The sequence below is a fragment of the Terrapene carolina genome, unplaced genomic scaffold (assembly GCF_002925995.2).
Source record: "Terrapene carolina triunguis isolate 2854851 unplaced genomic scaffold, T_m_triunguis-2.0 Scaffold58, whole genome shotgun sequence".
Taxonomy (NCBI): Eukaryota; Metazoa; Chordata; order Testudines; family Emydidae; genus Terrapene; species Terrapene triunguis.
In genome coordinates, this window is record NW_020664409.1 from 33,374,983 (window position 1) to 33,391,867 (window position 16,885).

Below are 16,885 nucleotides of genomic sequence, written 5' to 3' on the forward strand. Positions count from 1 at the left end.
CTTCACTGAGATGCTTCTCGCTTCAGCTGCTGCTTTGTCCTTCTTCTTGCTCTGTGACTCCAAAGTTGACCACCCTTCCGCAGCTCGTTTTTTTATGCAATTAGCAACAAAATCTTTGCAAACACCCTGCTTTATCAAGAGCCCTCTTTGTAAACATCGGTCTGCATGTTACCTTTAAGGGCGGCAGTATTGTTTGTTGCACTGTTGTGGCGTTCGGATTTTTATTCATGAATCAAATGAGTTTTTTTTTTCAGTCACGTAATAATCGGGTATCAGAAAAGACGTCACCACCTCAATTCCTCAAGGAACATAACAATTCTGTGCCGTCCTCGCGGATGATCTGATCGAGAGTCATAAGCTTCTCATAAACACTTTAACTCACACTTTTTTTTTTTTTTTTTTACACAGAGGTCTAGAAGATTTAATGCTTGTCGAGTTCTCCCTGATTCAAGTTGTGGGGAGGGATAATAGGCTGCTGAGGAAATTTTAGGCTTTTTACAGACCCCATCCTGAATGGTGGTCTCAGCAGCCTAACCACAGAGCAGCTCTGTTTGAAAAGATGAGCTCTGATGTGATAACTTCTATATAAATTCGTTTGGCAAAGCCCAGGGTTCTAATGTGGTACATATGTTCCCTTCAACGGGGCAATTAAATAAAGAAATACGCTAGCGTTCTTACTGTTGTTGTTATTGTTATAAAGGCTGTTTGAAGTCTTGGAGGCCTCTCAGTAATTTTCTAATTAGAGTTTGTAATTGACAGTTGCTGGCTGGTGGGTGGATTGATTAGCTGAAGGCTCCCAGCGTGGAGCTGTCCAAACTCTGCGGTGCTGAACTGGGGAAATGTGGCAACCAAAAGACTGACTTGGAATAACATTTTCACCATTTGTTTTTTTTTTTTATGCAGAGCTCCCAGATGGGTAGAAGAAAATTAGCAATGCCATAATTCAGCCTATACAATTATGATGTCTCACAATCACTGTAGCAACAAAATATTTACAGCAAGCTATAGCGTGTCGTCATATTTTTCTGTGCGTGGGATTGGAAAACATCCCTTACTATTTGGGAAAACACGCCACAGGGTCCGATACTGTCCTTTATTTGATGATGCTGCATATTAATTTCGGCCACAAACATCCCCATTAGAGGACTGAAATGATTAGAAATTCGCAAGCCCTGATTCACTTGTCACTGACAGGAACGGAGCGCAGCATATGTTACTTTTCAGGTCTAATTTTCACTGTGTCCCTTTCCCTTCCTGTCTACTGTCTGCGATTTGAGCTCCTTGCAGGGCAGCACAGACAGACTGGAAAAGAGAGAGGATTTCCATTAAAAGTTCATTTGCTGAGGGACTCTTAAGGGAATCCCTCCGTTGGGAGGTCTCAATCCACCGATATTATCTTACTGAAAATGACGTGGAGGCATGAAAGCGCTGTGGGAAGACCACCGTCTGGCTTCCAAACCTCTTGATATTTCGGTGATCTTCTTGCTCCCCCTCAACGGTAGAAATTCAGATTCATTTCCGAGAATTACCCAAAGAAATACAGACTGCAGGAGCCATTACAGTGCATTTTAATTATTTGGCTCATCAGCAGAGAATTCAGGAAGCAGCAATAATTTAGTCCTCCTATTTCCTATTTCAATGGTTTGGGTGAAACATGTTTAAATGAGCTATTTGAGCTCAAATCGATTTCTCAAAAACATACAATTACAATCCTATTATGATCATTGAAGATTTCAGTATTTTCCCGGGGGTTCAGGAACTGGAACTTGAATGAAGTATTCCCTTAGCAATGGTAAGCTATGCGATTATGGAAAGGCTCAATATATAATACAACATTTGTATACACAATTATTTTATAAACACTATGTTAAATACTGTAATAGTCCTTTGGTATTTGGCAAATAACTAAAAATCTAAAACTTCAAGGATCCAATAATACTATAAGAATCAATGGGTGAGTGTTTTTTTCCTAAGGGGAAAGAATAGCTACTTGTTCTGATGATGAGAGGTTGCCTTGATAATGTTGGGGTGAACCTATTAAAACTTCTAATCTTGCTTCTCCAATGAATTCCAAACTGTGTTGGATACAGAGAAATACCGGAATACGTTTAAGAGTCTCCGGAAAAGGACACTCAGTGTAAGTAGAGGGTGCCATCGTGTGGGGACTTTGTTGTTTTCATGACCTATTAAAGAAAAAATATATTTGGGGCCAAATCCTGAAGCTCTCATTCAGTCTTTGCTTAATACATATTCAGGTAAAAAACACAGAGGCCAGAGGAGTTTTGCCTGAACAAAAGCCGAGTGAAGGCTTCGAGGTTTGATTTACAGCGAATATATTTATGCATAAACTCCCTTTAATTTATTCTTGCCCTCCAGATCCCTCAGCAGCTTGGAACAGATGTCATATTATTAAATCAACCTGCCAGGGAAATGTTTCCTCATTATCCCCTCCCACCTCATATGTGGAATTTTTCTCCAAAATTACCCTGGCCCCAAATCGAGGATGGCAAGATCCAGGCTTGGGCTAATAACAGCTTTTCTAGCACAAGAATGTCATGGCTTTAAGCCTGATATCTTTCATTCTTGAGAGAGAGAACAACGAGTTCTATAGGGTTGGGAAAGGAAGATTTCCCCTGGTTCAAAGTGACAAGAATCCACTATATTAGACTTAAAAGATATTTTAGGTGATTTTTATTTATATGTATTCAATTGTTTTTCCTCCCTCTGACTCTGCAGTGGTAAGCAGGGTAACTAAAGCATCTACCTATCCAGAGAGAGGGATACAAGAAATACAAATGAAAAAAATTAAACTTTCGAACATTTTATTTTTCCCCTGTAATCTATATAGCGTATCCAGAATAAACCTTAGCATGCTATGGTAAAAAGGTTTATGGACACTCATTTAAGGTGAGCTGCAAAACTCACAACTGTCTTTGCCACTCCTGAGAAATCCAATGATCCCAAATTCATGCCAATAAAAACCTGTATAGCACACCGCTCCATCATGTATACCATTCATGTGCAGGCACATAATATACACATACTACATTAGCAGTCTAGGTTGAAACAACAATAAAGGTTTGATTTTGGGCTGCCGAAGAAAGTAGATTCCAAGCTAACTCTGTAATTTGAAAGGGATTTAAGATTCCAAATATTTGATCTTAGGTATCACATATGAAGCAACATCTGCACACAAACAGGTGAGCTAAGACTTTGGTGGCAGAATTTTCTTCACCTTCCTTCTATCACCTGAAATTAATCATTTTAATTTACCTGAATGCATCCTTTGTTTTTTCAAAATATTTCACAAAGTATATTTTTAAATTTCCATAGATATTTTAGTGGAGTTATAGATCCTCCAAGCCTGACACAATATGAATGTACTAACACCCTGAGGTGGATATCTCTAAGGATGTGGTGGTGGTGTCATAGATTTTCATTCAATCGTGCATATTTCATACTTGTCTACATATGGTGGCTGGTGCTTGAAGGGTAAATCTATTCATTTTTCAAACCCTTTTTTAGATCTAAAGGCACAGGACTTTATGACAACATCAGAAGCAAGCCTTGTTATCAGTCTACAAGCCAGGAAGAAATCATATGCATATATGGAGCCACAGCCATGCTTTCCCAGCAAGCCTACCCTTTGCTATGTTTTCCACAGAAACTTGGACTGCAGTATTTGGAGCCTCTGGTTTCTCCATAAAATACCACCAGTAAGTTTAAAATACAAAAGAATTAATTCTTTCCTCACAAAAAAATCACATGTGACAAAAACACAAATTCTCCAGGCGGGTTGATCCAATACCATGTCTTTTACCAAACCTAATGCATCACACATTATTGTATCAGTGTCAAAACAAGCAGCTTAAAGCCATTCTGTACTTTCTGAGCAAAGCGCCTCCTTCCAGTTTTGAATCTCTTCTGCATAGTGATAAACCACAACAATTCCTCTCTCACCCCCAGGACACCAACTCATCATGAACAAACCTTAGTCTTTTAACCACAGCTCCATTTCCCTTTGCAGAACTCCCTGGGAAATAGATGGAGTACTATTCTAGCTAGCACCCTCTTGCACAGTTTGCACTGAAGTTCATAACATCTGATCTACTACAAAAGGCTTCATCTCTCCTACCTAACTGTCCTTCGGAGAACTAGGCCAAATGATTCAGACAAGCATACAAAGGACAAACCAAAGAAGAGTTATTCATGGCATAATACTTTATTACTACTAAAACTCCCAAGTGAATAAAGGATAAAATAGCACCTTCTGGACTAACAAAAATATGTACAGTGGGCCCATTTCTGCTGCACTTAGTTACTCGGGATTAAACATAGGTGTAATTGCACTGAAGGGAATGGGACAGATCCTTTCTTCAGACAACCACTCTATGTCTCTCTTTCCTCTTCAGTCTCCTCCTGCCCAGAGATAGGTTCACATTCCACAAAAGAGAAGAGTTTATTTGTTTTTTTCTTGTCATTTTTCTTGAACTTTGTCTGATCTGAGGGGAAGAGACTCAGAGAGAAACTAAAAAATGGAAAATCACATTCAGCAGCAACTCAGGCCAATCCAAAGGTGTTTCATGCATAAAGACTTACAACTCATTTCTTCACCCATAAGATCGGACATTATGAACTTTGGTACACGCTGCCCAGCAGAACACTAACAATCCATTAGTGCCCCCATCCATTTCCTATGGAGCTGAGAATACAAAGAATCTATGCACAGGTCTAATAAGGCATCCTGAGTTGCTGCAGTTCCTTTCTCCTGTGTTACCCCTTTTCTCTGTCTTATCCTAAGTATCTTCAGCAAGATTACTCTCAGTTAGGGGGGCTTAGATGTCAATGAGGCCATCTGGGTACCTGATGACTTTTTCTCTTTCTTTTCCTAATGTTCATATACATAACGTGTAATGTGTTATGTGTTATGTGTATTTGTAAGAGGTTTCAATAGGTTTTGTACAAACAAAAGGCCAGAGACTGAAATTTCCAGCAGTATAAGACATCCAACACTGATGGAGGTCCTGTAGATGAGTGGAGCAATGAGGAGTTTAATAATTATCTTTAATGTGCACTAACAGCTAATCATACCTAAAATAGATCCGAAATAATGATCCGTTGCCCAGGACCTGATCCTATGGGGAGCTGAGCACTTCCATTGGGGCACTGAGTGTCATCAATCATCCCTGCAAGGATACTGAAAGACGAAAGATGGGCAGAGAAAGAAGAGAGCTGTTTGAGTTTTTAACTGAACTGCATTTTCATTCCAAGAGCTTCAGAAGATACATAAGGTAAAAACAAACTGTAATAGGGAAAATCTGCCCATAACAATAAGGTCTGGCAATACTAAATCACGTCACTTCTTTTCAGTGGACTTCCATTTGTCTTATAGGGTGATATTCAGTCCTGTGCAGAGGGCCAGCACAAGACCTATGCACTTCTGAAGTCCCATTCAAACACTCAAAATAAGGCTTACGTGAGATTTCAGTGATGTATCACTCTTGTAATGGCTCTCTGAACGGGTCGTTTTCTACTCATACTGAAGAGTCACTCTGCTTATATGGACCCTCTTTGGAGCCCAACTTTGTGAGTAGTTAAACATCTCTACAGAGTAGTGAGTTTCTTTAGCTCTCCTTGAATTTCCCCAGTGGCTCTCCTATAGGGCCAGAGACTTCCCTCACCAAAGTTGTTTCAGGACCCCATGTAAAGAGGGATTCTCACCACAGGAGGTGGTTGTTAGAGAAAATAGTACTGCCTTTTTCCATCATATGGTGTGGGAGCAATGAATCTTACCTCCCCAGCCACTTCCCAGCTTTCCTCTCCTTTCCAACCCCATCCACTGTCTGTCACCTACCTGCATAGATCCCTGATCTGGTTGAAAGGAGGAATGCTTCTCTGGAGACACATGAGCCCCCACTTCCATGTGAGATAGGGAGATCTACACACAGAGGATCTCCTCTCTATACGGCTCTTTGGGGCATGAACTGGCCCTTAACTATTCACTTTTCTGTAGATTAATATTGCCATGGCCTCATTTACATTTAGGCAGCAACCTACAAAATATCATTGACCCTATTCTCAGTCAGCAGAGCAGAAAAGGTACCTGGCAGCAAGAAAAAAACCCATCCTGTTCTCATTAAAGCCAATAATACAACTCCCAGTGACTTCAGCACTTAGCATCAGGCCTAAAGACACTGGGACAGACAATTGGCTGGTGATCAGCATAATGTCACCAAAATCAATGGAGCAGCATCAATTTGCACCAGCTGTAAATGACGCATTATTTGTTGGCTCCTCCCTTCACAAAAATCATTGCCAAAGTAGACTTGTGTTCTAAGAAGTTGCATACCAAGTTGTAATCCAAGTGCCAGTCTCTACACCCAGTTTATAATAGAATTTCAGACACACTTTTAACCGTGGAGCTTCTGTCCCCTTTTGGGGGAAAATCTTTTGCAGTCTGAGTTTTTGACTTAATGGCACATATCTAAAGTTATTTATAGTTTAGAATGACCAGATATAGTTGGAACAAATTACTAAATTAATCAGAACATTGCTTGTCTCTTCAGAAGAAAAAAAATAGAAATCATCTATATTTTCTTGTTCCAAAAATTCTTATTTCCTATTACTAAACGTTAATCATCTGGTATTTCTTATGAGCTCACATAGAAGGATAATATCAAAGGCCCTCTGGCTTCTAATGTGGCTTATTTGCACTGCCAGAGCTTAAAAGGTACTCCCAACCTGGGAGAATCCCAGGCTGACATAAAGCCAATCTACTCAGTACTTCCAGTAAGGGTAATAAAATGTACTGAGATGGGTCATGCACAATCCAAGAAATACAAAATCACAACTGCATCTTGTGAGTGTTTCAGTTCTGTTTTGCCATTTAATATGCATGTCCTCTGCCACAGGAAGGAATGCTAAGTGGTCTAAGCCCTTTGTCTGAAACACTGGTGCAAAGCCATGCAGGATCAGTTCAGACATCTGTGTGGTGATAAATTGTCCTCCAAAGGAGTTTTTTGGATGAGACTTTACAAAACAAGATTCTATCTGAGCATGAAGGGCCAGATTTTCAAAGAGGATTGTTACACCCATACAACTGCGTGTGTGTACTTAATTTGTGTGTATTTGCATACACACATAGGCAGCTAGATGAATAACTGTCACTTGTGCACACAACTGTTCTCTCAATGCATGGCAATAGAGTATGTATTGCACATAAATTAGATGCACAGCCATCCCTGAAAATCTGGCCGGTTTATAGCACTTTCATAAGAGCAGATATTTGTTCCAGTGTCTTTAGCCAAAATTTCACCTCCCACACTAGTGTGACAGTAAGCTGTTACCCTCCCACCTCCATGGCGGCTTCATTCCAGTGCTGCTGTATTCATAGGATGTCTAAAGCACTTAGAGATCCTTAGGGATGAAAGGAACGATAAATGAAAAATATTATCATCCTCTCTGGCCCTCTGGGACAGGCTAGATTTGAAGCACTTAAACTTAACTTAAACACCTGTGAAAAAACATCTAGAGGAGATATTCTGATAGATTCATAGACTTTAAGGCCAGAAGGGAACACCATGATCATCTAGTCCAGGGGTAGGCAACCTATGGCACGTGTGCCAAAGGCGGCACGCAAGCTGATTTTCAGTGGCACTCACACTGCCTGGTTCCTGGCCACCAGTCCGGGGGGGTGGGGCTTGCATTTTAATTTAATTTTAAATGAAGCTTCTTAAACATTTTAAACACCTTATTTACTTCACATACAACAATAGTTTAGTTATATATTATAGACTTATAGAAAGAGACCTTCTAAAAACGTTCAAATGTATGACTGGCACACGAAACCTTAAATTAGAGTGAATAAATGAAGACTCGGCACATCACTTCTGAAAGGTTGCCGACCCCTGATCTAGTCTGATCTCCTGTCCACTGCAGGCCACAGAGCCTCACCCACCCACTCCTGTAGTAGGCCCATAACCTCAGGCTGAGCTACTGAAGTCCTCAAATCTTGATTTAAAGACTTCAAGTTACAGAAAATCCACCATTTACCCTAGTTCAAACCAGGAAGTGACCTGTGCCCCAAGATGCAGAGGAAGGGTGGAAAAAATCCTATGGTCTCTGCAGTTCTGACCTGGGGGGAAATTCCTTCCTGACACCAAATACAGCAATCATTTAGACCCCTAGCATGTGGGCAAGACCCACCAGCCAGACACCTGGGAAAGAATTATCTGTGGTAACTCAGAGCCCTTCCCGTCTGGTGTCTCATCACCAGCCGTTGGAGACACTTGCTAATAGCATGCTCAGATGGGCCATATGCCTTTGTAGGCAACCTCATCATACCATCCCTTCCATAAACTTAGCGTGCTCAGTTTACTCAAAGGAACAAGTGGCAGTTTGGTACCCACAACTGATTTGCAGCAGGAGTGGGTCACATAACTGCCATTTGTGGCTTTGAATAGCTTCCCCTATATTTTTGTAAAAGATGTTTAAGGCTTAAGTCAGAGTTAATGACACAAATAAACAAAAGCTGAGGTAGTAAATTGCCTCTTCCATTTTTAAGGACTTCTCTTCACATACAGTGCTACAACGGCACCGGTTCAGCTACGCCGCTGTGGCGCTTGAGTGAAGACACTAGTGGAGACCTTCTCCCATTGGTGGATTTCACACCCCTGAGCAATGTAGTTATACCGATGTAGATCTGTAGTATAGACCTGGCCTAATGTTGTGCCTGAGTATTGCTAATGATTATTAATTATATTAAATTATATATTTAGATTTATAAAAGTCTCTGTATTTTCCTATCCAATGCTCTGGGCACCGATTCCATGATTCAAGTTCATGCCATATGTAACATTGTCATTTATAGACCTCAGTCCTTTGTAATGCCCAAGCCGCACCACAGTCAAACAGATTGATGAAAGAACACAGTTTCAGTCGTAGGGGTATTTTCTGCATTTAGAGTCTGCTCCTGCACCTGGGAAGGCAATGGGAGCTTTGCCAGTAACATCAACAGGCTTTAGATCAGATCCCAAACACTTGCATATAAACCCTCTAGTGTTAACAGACATACAAGCACAGTCAAGGTGAATTTGGCCCACGGTGTGGAGGCCCAGCTCAAGCCCTCCATTCTACTAAGCTGCATATTGAGTGTACAAGGGAGCCAGGGGTGTCTACACACCCTCTACATGGCACCAAAGGAGTTTTTGCTTCGGTCCCACTTAGGTCAAATCCAGTTGGTGCAGATCCAGTGCCCCCCACATCTCACATGGAGCTTCTGACACAGTTTCTTTGACAAAGTAAACTCTGGACTTTATTTTCTGGTTTCAGTCACATGACCTCCACTGGTCTTCATAGCAATCAGTGTCACTTAGAAAGACAAAGAAAACTATACATTCAAAAAGAAAATATGTAATGAATTATATGAAACTTTTGACAGCAGTTGGTTTGAAAATGATTACATTGATAACCTTGAACTAAACTAAAAATAATTAAACCCACATTACTCATCCACAGAGAATAGGATACTTGAAGGAGACACCTGCACAAAAGGTGTCCTTCAAGATAAATTTATTTTCCCTCCCTTTCTATGTTCATTCCATGAATGGCACTGAGTTAGTCATCCCACTCGATGCGGCATTTATTTGTTGGACTGGTGTCCTTCCATTATTTTAAGGGCGGGGGGAGGATTTTTGAATCACTGGTCCTCTAAATATTTTTCTTTCTTAATGGACAAAAAAGTGTGCATTTCTGTTCTAAGGCATAGTGACATGTTACAGAGTAGTCATCCTAGAGCACTGACAAGTTCACATGCTATTGACGGCATAGGGCAGTAGTTCCCAAACTGTGGTCCACAACCTAACAGTAGTCCTTGGAAAACTTGCTGGTAGTCTGAAGAGAATTGGATGGTCTCATGGTGCTGGCTCCTTCGCCTTGTTTGCATCTGCTAAATTGCATTAAAAGAAGTTAAATATACATAAAATACTTCCCTAACATTAATTTTCCAGCTTCTGTAGTTGCTACAGGGATGTTATTTGATCACTGACTGAAAGAGAGATTGTCCCCCAAGACAAGACAAGATATGGTCCATGCTATGAAAAGGTTTAAGAACTGTTGCCATAGGGAACACTGTACATGATCATATATATATCCCCTCCACTCTTCTTAGACAATATAACATTTAAGGGCCACAGATATTTTAAGCTGAGGTTTTCTGAACTACTAAAAAGTGTGGAAAAGGTGAGATTGCTCTGTAAAAATACTTGTGAAACTAACCAAGTAGAACAAATTAAAATATGGCTTTCTAATACTATGGAGACTTGTGAGTTTAGCATCAAAGTGTCATATTGCTTTAATTCAGCTGTAAGGGCCTGATCCCCATAGACACTGAATACCAGCAATTCCAAAGGAAGGCATGCTACATCTCTAATGTGCATACAAAAGCTCACTGTCCGGGGGAGGCACTTCAAAACAAATTTAAATAGCTAAATACAATGAATGGGAGTTGTGAATGCTCAGCACCTGTCAGTATCAGGCTATTAATGGGATAAACACAGCAGTGAGGGATGGAAATATTGATTTCAGATAATACTATATTAACTTACACTCCCTGATTATGTTATAAGTGTCAAATTTAAGCTGAATAAGAGGAAAACTTGCTGATGATGAGATCTGTGCAATTATCTCCCAGGAGAACTAGTGGAAGCCTTATCCCAGATAGAGACTTTGAAATCTAGATTGGACAAAGCACATCAAAATATATCATAGGAAGCAATCTGGCACTGGCAGAGGCAATATTACACAGAGCATAGTAACCCTCATTGGATATAAACACATTTTAAAGAAACACTGTGATGGATCCTTTAAGACCTTAGGGCCAGATTAACTCAGAGTCTCCACCAGTTTCTGATGACATAGACAGTGGCAGAGATCCCCCAGAGGTGAAATATCTACCCTGGGAAGGCCTGCAACAACACAAGATGTCTCCAAACCTGCTCCCTTCCCCTGCCCCGAGGCTGCCCACAGCCTCCCAGTGCAGCCCCAGAAGTGAACAGCACTGAGGGAACATTGGGGGATGTGCTTATTCACTGCACCACTACTGCAGCCTCAGCCAATAGAGCTCTAGGTGGTGATTAAAGCTGCTTTCCCTTAGAGGGAAAAGCCTCCTGGTTGCAACAACCATCACTGCTGCAGGGTGTCACGGGGCTGGTTCAGGACCCTATGCCTGAAAGGGAAATCACCACCACCAGCTGCCAGGGGAATCTAGGGAGGAAAGAACAGGACTCTGGAAAGGGCTAATGAAACTGAGAGGGTCTTAATTAGGCCACCTTGGAACTACCTGGGAAAGGGGTGTGTCTGCGAGGGCAGGCCTGTCAAGAGGGAAGCCCATCAGAGTACTGAGAAAGTGAGAGTGCCATGTCTGAAGCAGTGAGGCCTAGCAAGTAGGGAGAGCCAGACCTTGAAGGGCTGAGGCCTGGGGGAAGGAGCCTGAGGATAAACTAGGGGGGCTAGGAGGCCTGCAAAGCCTGAGAGAGGGAGGAAAAAGACCTGGAGCTGAGCCCCCGAAAAGATCCAGCAGGGAATTGAGAGACACTCACTGTAGGGGGGAGGGGCGGAGGGTCTAAAATAGACATTAGAAGCCTAATTACCTTGGAGAATCTGGGCCTACGGGACTGGAACAGGACGTGATTAGGGAGTGAGCCAGAGTGGAAAATATTAGGATTAATATTGATGAGTGACTTACTTTGCAGGGACCCCAGCAGAAGACCTAAGGGCCCTGGGTCCCAGGAAGGAGAACCTGAAGCTAGTGTGACTGTAGGTATTGATTTATCTATTTTGGACAAGGGACTTTGATACCCTGAAAGGGTGGACCCTGACCAGGAAGGAGGGCCAAGTCACCAGAAGGGTAAGGGGACCCTGGAAATCCAGAGGGAGTGCTTGAGAGGTAGAAACTCAATTTAATCCTGTCTGGGTGCTGGGGGTGCTCTAACTGATGGACTTCCCCCTTGACGCACGGCTTTTACAGGGGTGAATCTAGTCCCTATTTTGTGCTCTGAGCAGATGCCTGTATACAATAGAGCCTTAACCATGCTTTGGAGTACTCAAAATAAGAATCTGCTTGGATTGCCCAGGCAAATTGGGGGCTCACACAAGTGCACCCTCTCCTGTCTCTTTGCCTATGTGAAGGCACTAAAATGTAGTCTCAGTTTGAGTACATGAAGTTCTAAGTAAGCTCTATGGCTGGCCATGGTGAGAAAAATGTTCTTTCATGGTGCATTATAAAAAAAACCCTAAAAGAAGCTTTTCACACCACAAGATCTTCTAAAAGGATTCTGTCAACACACAAGCAAATTCTGACAGTAGTTGCCTTAAAAAATACTCAGACCTCTGAACTCTGAAAGACATTTCCTTATTTAAACTTTTGTTAGTCTTGTGGATCAATTCTACCATCTGTGTTCAGGAGGCCCATATCAATATCTGCATGAACAAAAAATGTGTTTTGATTATTCAAATTATTAGGTTTTTTAAATCAATAACTTATCCTTTACATTAAGGTGTTGTGCCTATGGAAATTGCATATTCAAATACCCTGCAAATCAAAGGAACTTTATCTCAGAGCTGATATGTAATTTTTAAGCTGCGCAGAAATTACTGTTCTCTGCTTATTGCACATACAAAGAAACAGTTGCTCCTGCACTTGGTCTAGATGTACAACAGTGTACACCTATCTCACATACTTCAAATAAGATGCTGGAACTGCTGTTTTTGAAATACACCTCTACCTCGATATAACGCTATCCTCGGGAGCCAAAAAATCTCACCGCATTATAGGTGAAACCGCGTTATATCGAACTTGCTTTGATCCACCAGAGTGCGCAGCCCTGCCCCCCTGTAGCACTGCTTTACCGCGTTATATCCGAATTCATGTTATATTGGGTCGCGTTATATCGGGGTAGAGGTGTAATATATAAAAATTAGATTCTTACAAATAATGGAAAATAGAAACCTATGTCACTTTTCTTAAAAGTAGGGGTTCCTAAATAATTACAACCCACCTTCTGAAAATTCCCCCTTTAGTTTTATGCAGATTATTTTATACGATGTAAGGGGTCTACGCCAGTTAACGCCTGCCGAGGACTTTGCAAGTCAAAATAACTGTTTAACTGTAAATCAACACTCCTACACTGTTTTGAGATTACCTTAAACTCCAGCCTTTGCAACAGATTGCAGCAAAGAAGAGGGGAAGAACTAGAAGTCCTTATTGTTAATATAGCTGACGAAGAATCTTGTGTTATACTCAGTTTTCAGACTAAAAGAAACCACGGTTAAAGTCAGAGCAGGTTGTTTTGGAAGGGTACTGACTATGAGTTTGATTATTTGGTGATACCAAGGACATTTTCATGTTAATTCAGTTGGAAAAGTCAGTAATGTCAATAGCTACAAATTAGTCACCTGTGCTGAAATAATCAGCTTCCTAAAGTACATATTCAGACAAATGTTAAAATTGTGGGTGATTCGATCCTTCATAGAGTTTTTAAAGTCTAAGAAGAGGGCAATCTGCAGATCAGAACAATGTGTTGGAGGGATGGAGTGGAAACCATCATGGTCAGGCAGCTTGTGAAAATTCAAATGTGTAGTAACTAGCGTCTAGTAACTCGATTACAGGTGGTAATTATCTTGTAAAATTACCTAGTGCTTGAATTGGCAACCAATTTTACCACCTGTAGGTGATCATCCATCACACTCTAATGTTATGGCATATTAGACCCCACAGGGATAATAGTTGGGACATGCAGGTGAATGAGACAGACACAAGGAAGAATTTAAGCAGCTGGAAGGGATTTGTTAATATAACACTGTGGCGGGACACTATAATTAGGTCTAGTGGGGGAGTGGGTTTACCAGGCTTCCACCATATATCCCATAACTCAAGATAGAGACTTCTCAGCCTGTCCCAAGGATTCAGCTCATTCTGCTGAATCCTCTCACTCTCTCCACTGTGAAGGGGACAGAAGGTGCCAAAGAGCGATCTTGCCCTGTGAAGACTTAAAGTCTCTCCTTTTCCTAAGATCCAACAGAGAAATCCCAGGTCTCTTATTTCTGGGATCTGGCCCTTTTGGCCTTTTATCCACACTGGACACCTTCTGTAAGTAGTGATGAACAAACATTCATACAAATGACTACAGTTTTCTAAGACCTACTTCTAGTTAACTGAACTGTGCCTCCATCATGATGTGAGCAAAGCAAAAAAACTACTAGGCCTCTGCAAATTTGGCCCCCAAAGAGAAAAATTCTTTCTGACCTCCCCTCCAAACCCAAAAAGCTACTTGGCCAAACTCACAGCATCCTAAAAACACAACTCCTATACTACAACTACAGGGAGCAAGGCTGGGGCAGCTAAAATGGGGTAAGAGGGTCCAAAAGAAACAGGCAAGAGTTTGAATTAGTGAGGTGCTAATGAGCTCTCATCTCCCTCAAGTTGGTCAATGGGAGACAGAGAGCCCATGGGAGATGAGAGGTCCAACGCCATGCATTTCTCCAACATGCAGTCTCTCCCCTCCTTTCTTTTCAAGACTGTCCACCACCATGCAGCTCCTAGCGAGTTCCCCCACCTGCTGAGCTGGGTGGGTGCCATTTGACTTGATGCCACAATCTTAGAAGTGAGCAATGAGAGAGAAAATGCATCCTTTTTACAAATACGTCAATAACTTTAAAACTCGAGTCACAATATTCAACTGCACTCTTTTTGAAATGGTTTTTAATTATGATTCCAAGGACAAACAGTACTTCATATCTGTGTAATACAACCCATTAAAAACCTTACAAGGACAATAACATACTTTGCCTTGAAGCATAAAAGATCCATATGGGAGTTTTTACATCTTGGAAACAACAGAAACTCTGGATCACATGGAAAAGCCTGAAATAAAAGCATGACTAAGCCATGCTCCTTAATGACTGTTGAAGGAAACAAAGTGGAAAATATCCATCCATCCATTACCCCAACCAGTGGCCTGGAAAAATAAACCTAGGCTGATTCTTGCTGTCCTCTCTTTTGTTATCTGATGAGATGCTCAATTGCTTTCTCCCAAATTTTGGAGACTTAGGTCTAACTTACTTTACAGTAAACTTGTTTTACAACAATCCTAAAATCCAGTCATATTTTTCAAAGCCATTGCTGCAGGAAAATCGGTAGCCCTCCATGTCATCAGAATTACTTCATTGTCCAATATCAGTGCCACTAATTATTTTTTTAAGCCAAATTTATTTGTAACCCCGAGACAACCCCTAAAATGACTAAATATTTTTTTTACTTTGATGTAGAAATACTTTATGCCATTTATGTATAACCTGAATTACATTTTCAAATCCACAGATTTTTGTGGGTAAGCTAACCCATTGTACTGCCAATATTACTGTGTTTATTAGTGTACTACATGGTGGTGATATGTACAACACAGAGAGAACCCTTACTAAAAGCACTCCTTTTTTGATAATTTTCTCTTTCTTACTAACTCTCCCAGGCACAGGGTTGCCCCTGTACAGGATTATTTTCCACAGCATGCCTCTCAGGGTCAGGAGCTGGCCCCTTAAATTTGGCAGAGCCAATCAGCTTGACCTCTGAAAGTAACCATTTTGAAAGTGACTGCCACTTGCTATATTTTTCAGCTGAAAAGTATTCTTATAGATTCATAGATTCATAGATTCTAGGACTGGAAGGGACCTCGAGAGGTCATCGAGTCCAGTCCCCTGCCCGCATGGCAGGACCAAATACTGTCTAGACCATCCCTGATAGACATTTATCTAACCTACTCTTAAATATCTCCAGAGATGGAGATTCCACAACCTCCCTAGGCAATTTATTCCAGTGTTTAACCACCCTGACAGTTAGGAACTTTTTCCTAATGTCCAACCTAGACCTCCCTTGCTGCAGTTTAAGCCCATTGCTTCTTGTTCTATCCTCAGAGGCTAAGGTGAACAAGTTTTCTCCCTCCTCCTTATGACACCCTTTTAGATACCTGAAAACTGCTATCATGTCCCCTCTCAGTCTTCTCTTTTCCAAACTAAACAAACCCAATTCTTTCAGCCTTCCTTCATAGGTCATGTTCTCAAGACCTTTAATCATTCTTGTTGCTCTTCTCTGGACCCTTTCCAATTTCTCCACATCTTTCTTGAAATGCGGTGCCCAGAACTGGACACAATACTCCAGCTGAGGCCTAACCAGAGCAGAGTAGAGCGGAAGAATGACTTCTCGTGTCTTGCTCACAACACACCTGTTAATACATCCCAGAATCACGTTTGCTTTTTTTGCAACAGCATCACATTGTTGACTCATATTTAGCTTGTGGTCCACTATAACCCCTAGATCCCTTTCTGCCGTACTCCTTCCTAGACAGTCTCTTCCCATTCTGTATGTGTGAAACTGATTTTTTCTTCCTAAGTGGAGCACTTTGCATTTGTCTTTGTTAAACTTCATCCTGTTTAACTCAGACCATTTCTCCAATTTGTCCAGATCATTTTGAATTATGACCCTGTCCTCCAAAGCAGTTGCAATCCCTCCCAGTTTGGTATCATCCGCAAACTTAATAAGCGTACTTTCTATACCAATATCTAAGTCGTTAATGAAGATATTGAACAGAGCCGGTCCCAAAACAGACCCCTGCGGAACCCCACTCGTTATGCCTTTCCAGCAGGATTGGGAACCATTAATAACAACTCTCTGAGTACGGTTATCCAGCCAGTTATGCACCCACCTTATAGTAGCCCCATCTAAATTGTATTTGCCTAGTTTGTCGATAAGAATATCATGCGAGACCGTATCAAATGCCTTACTAAAGTCTAGGTATACCACATCCACAGCTTCTCCCTTATCCACAAGACTCGT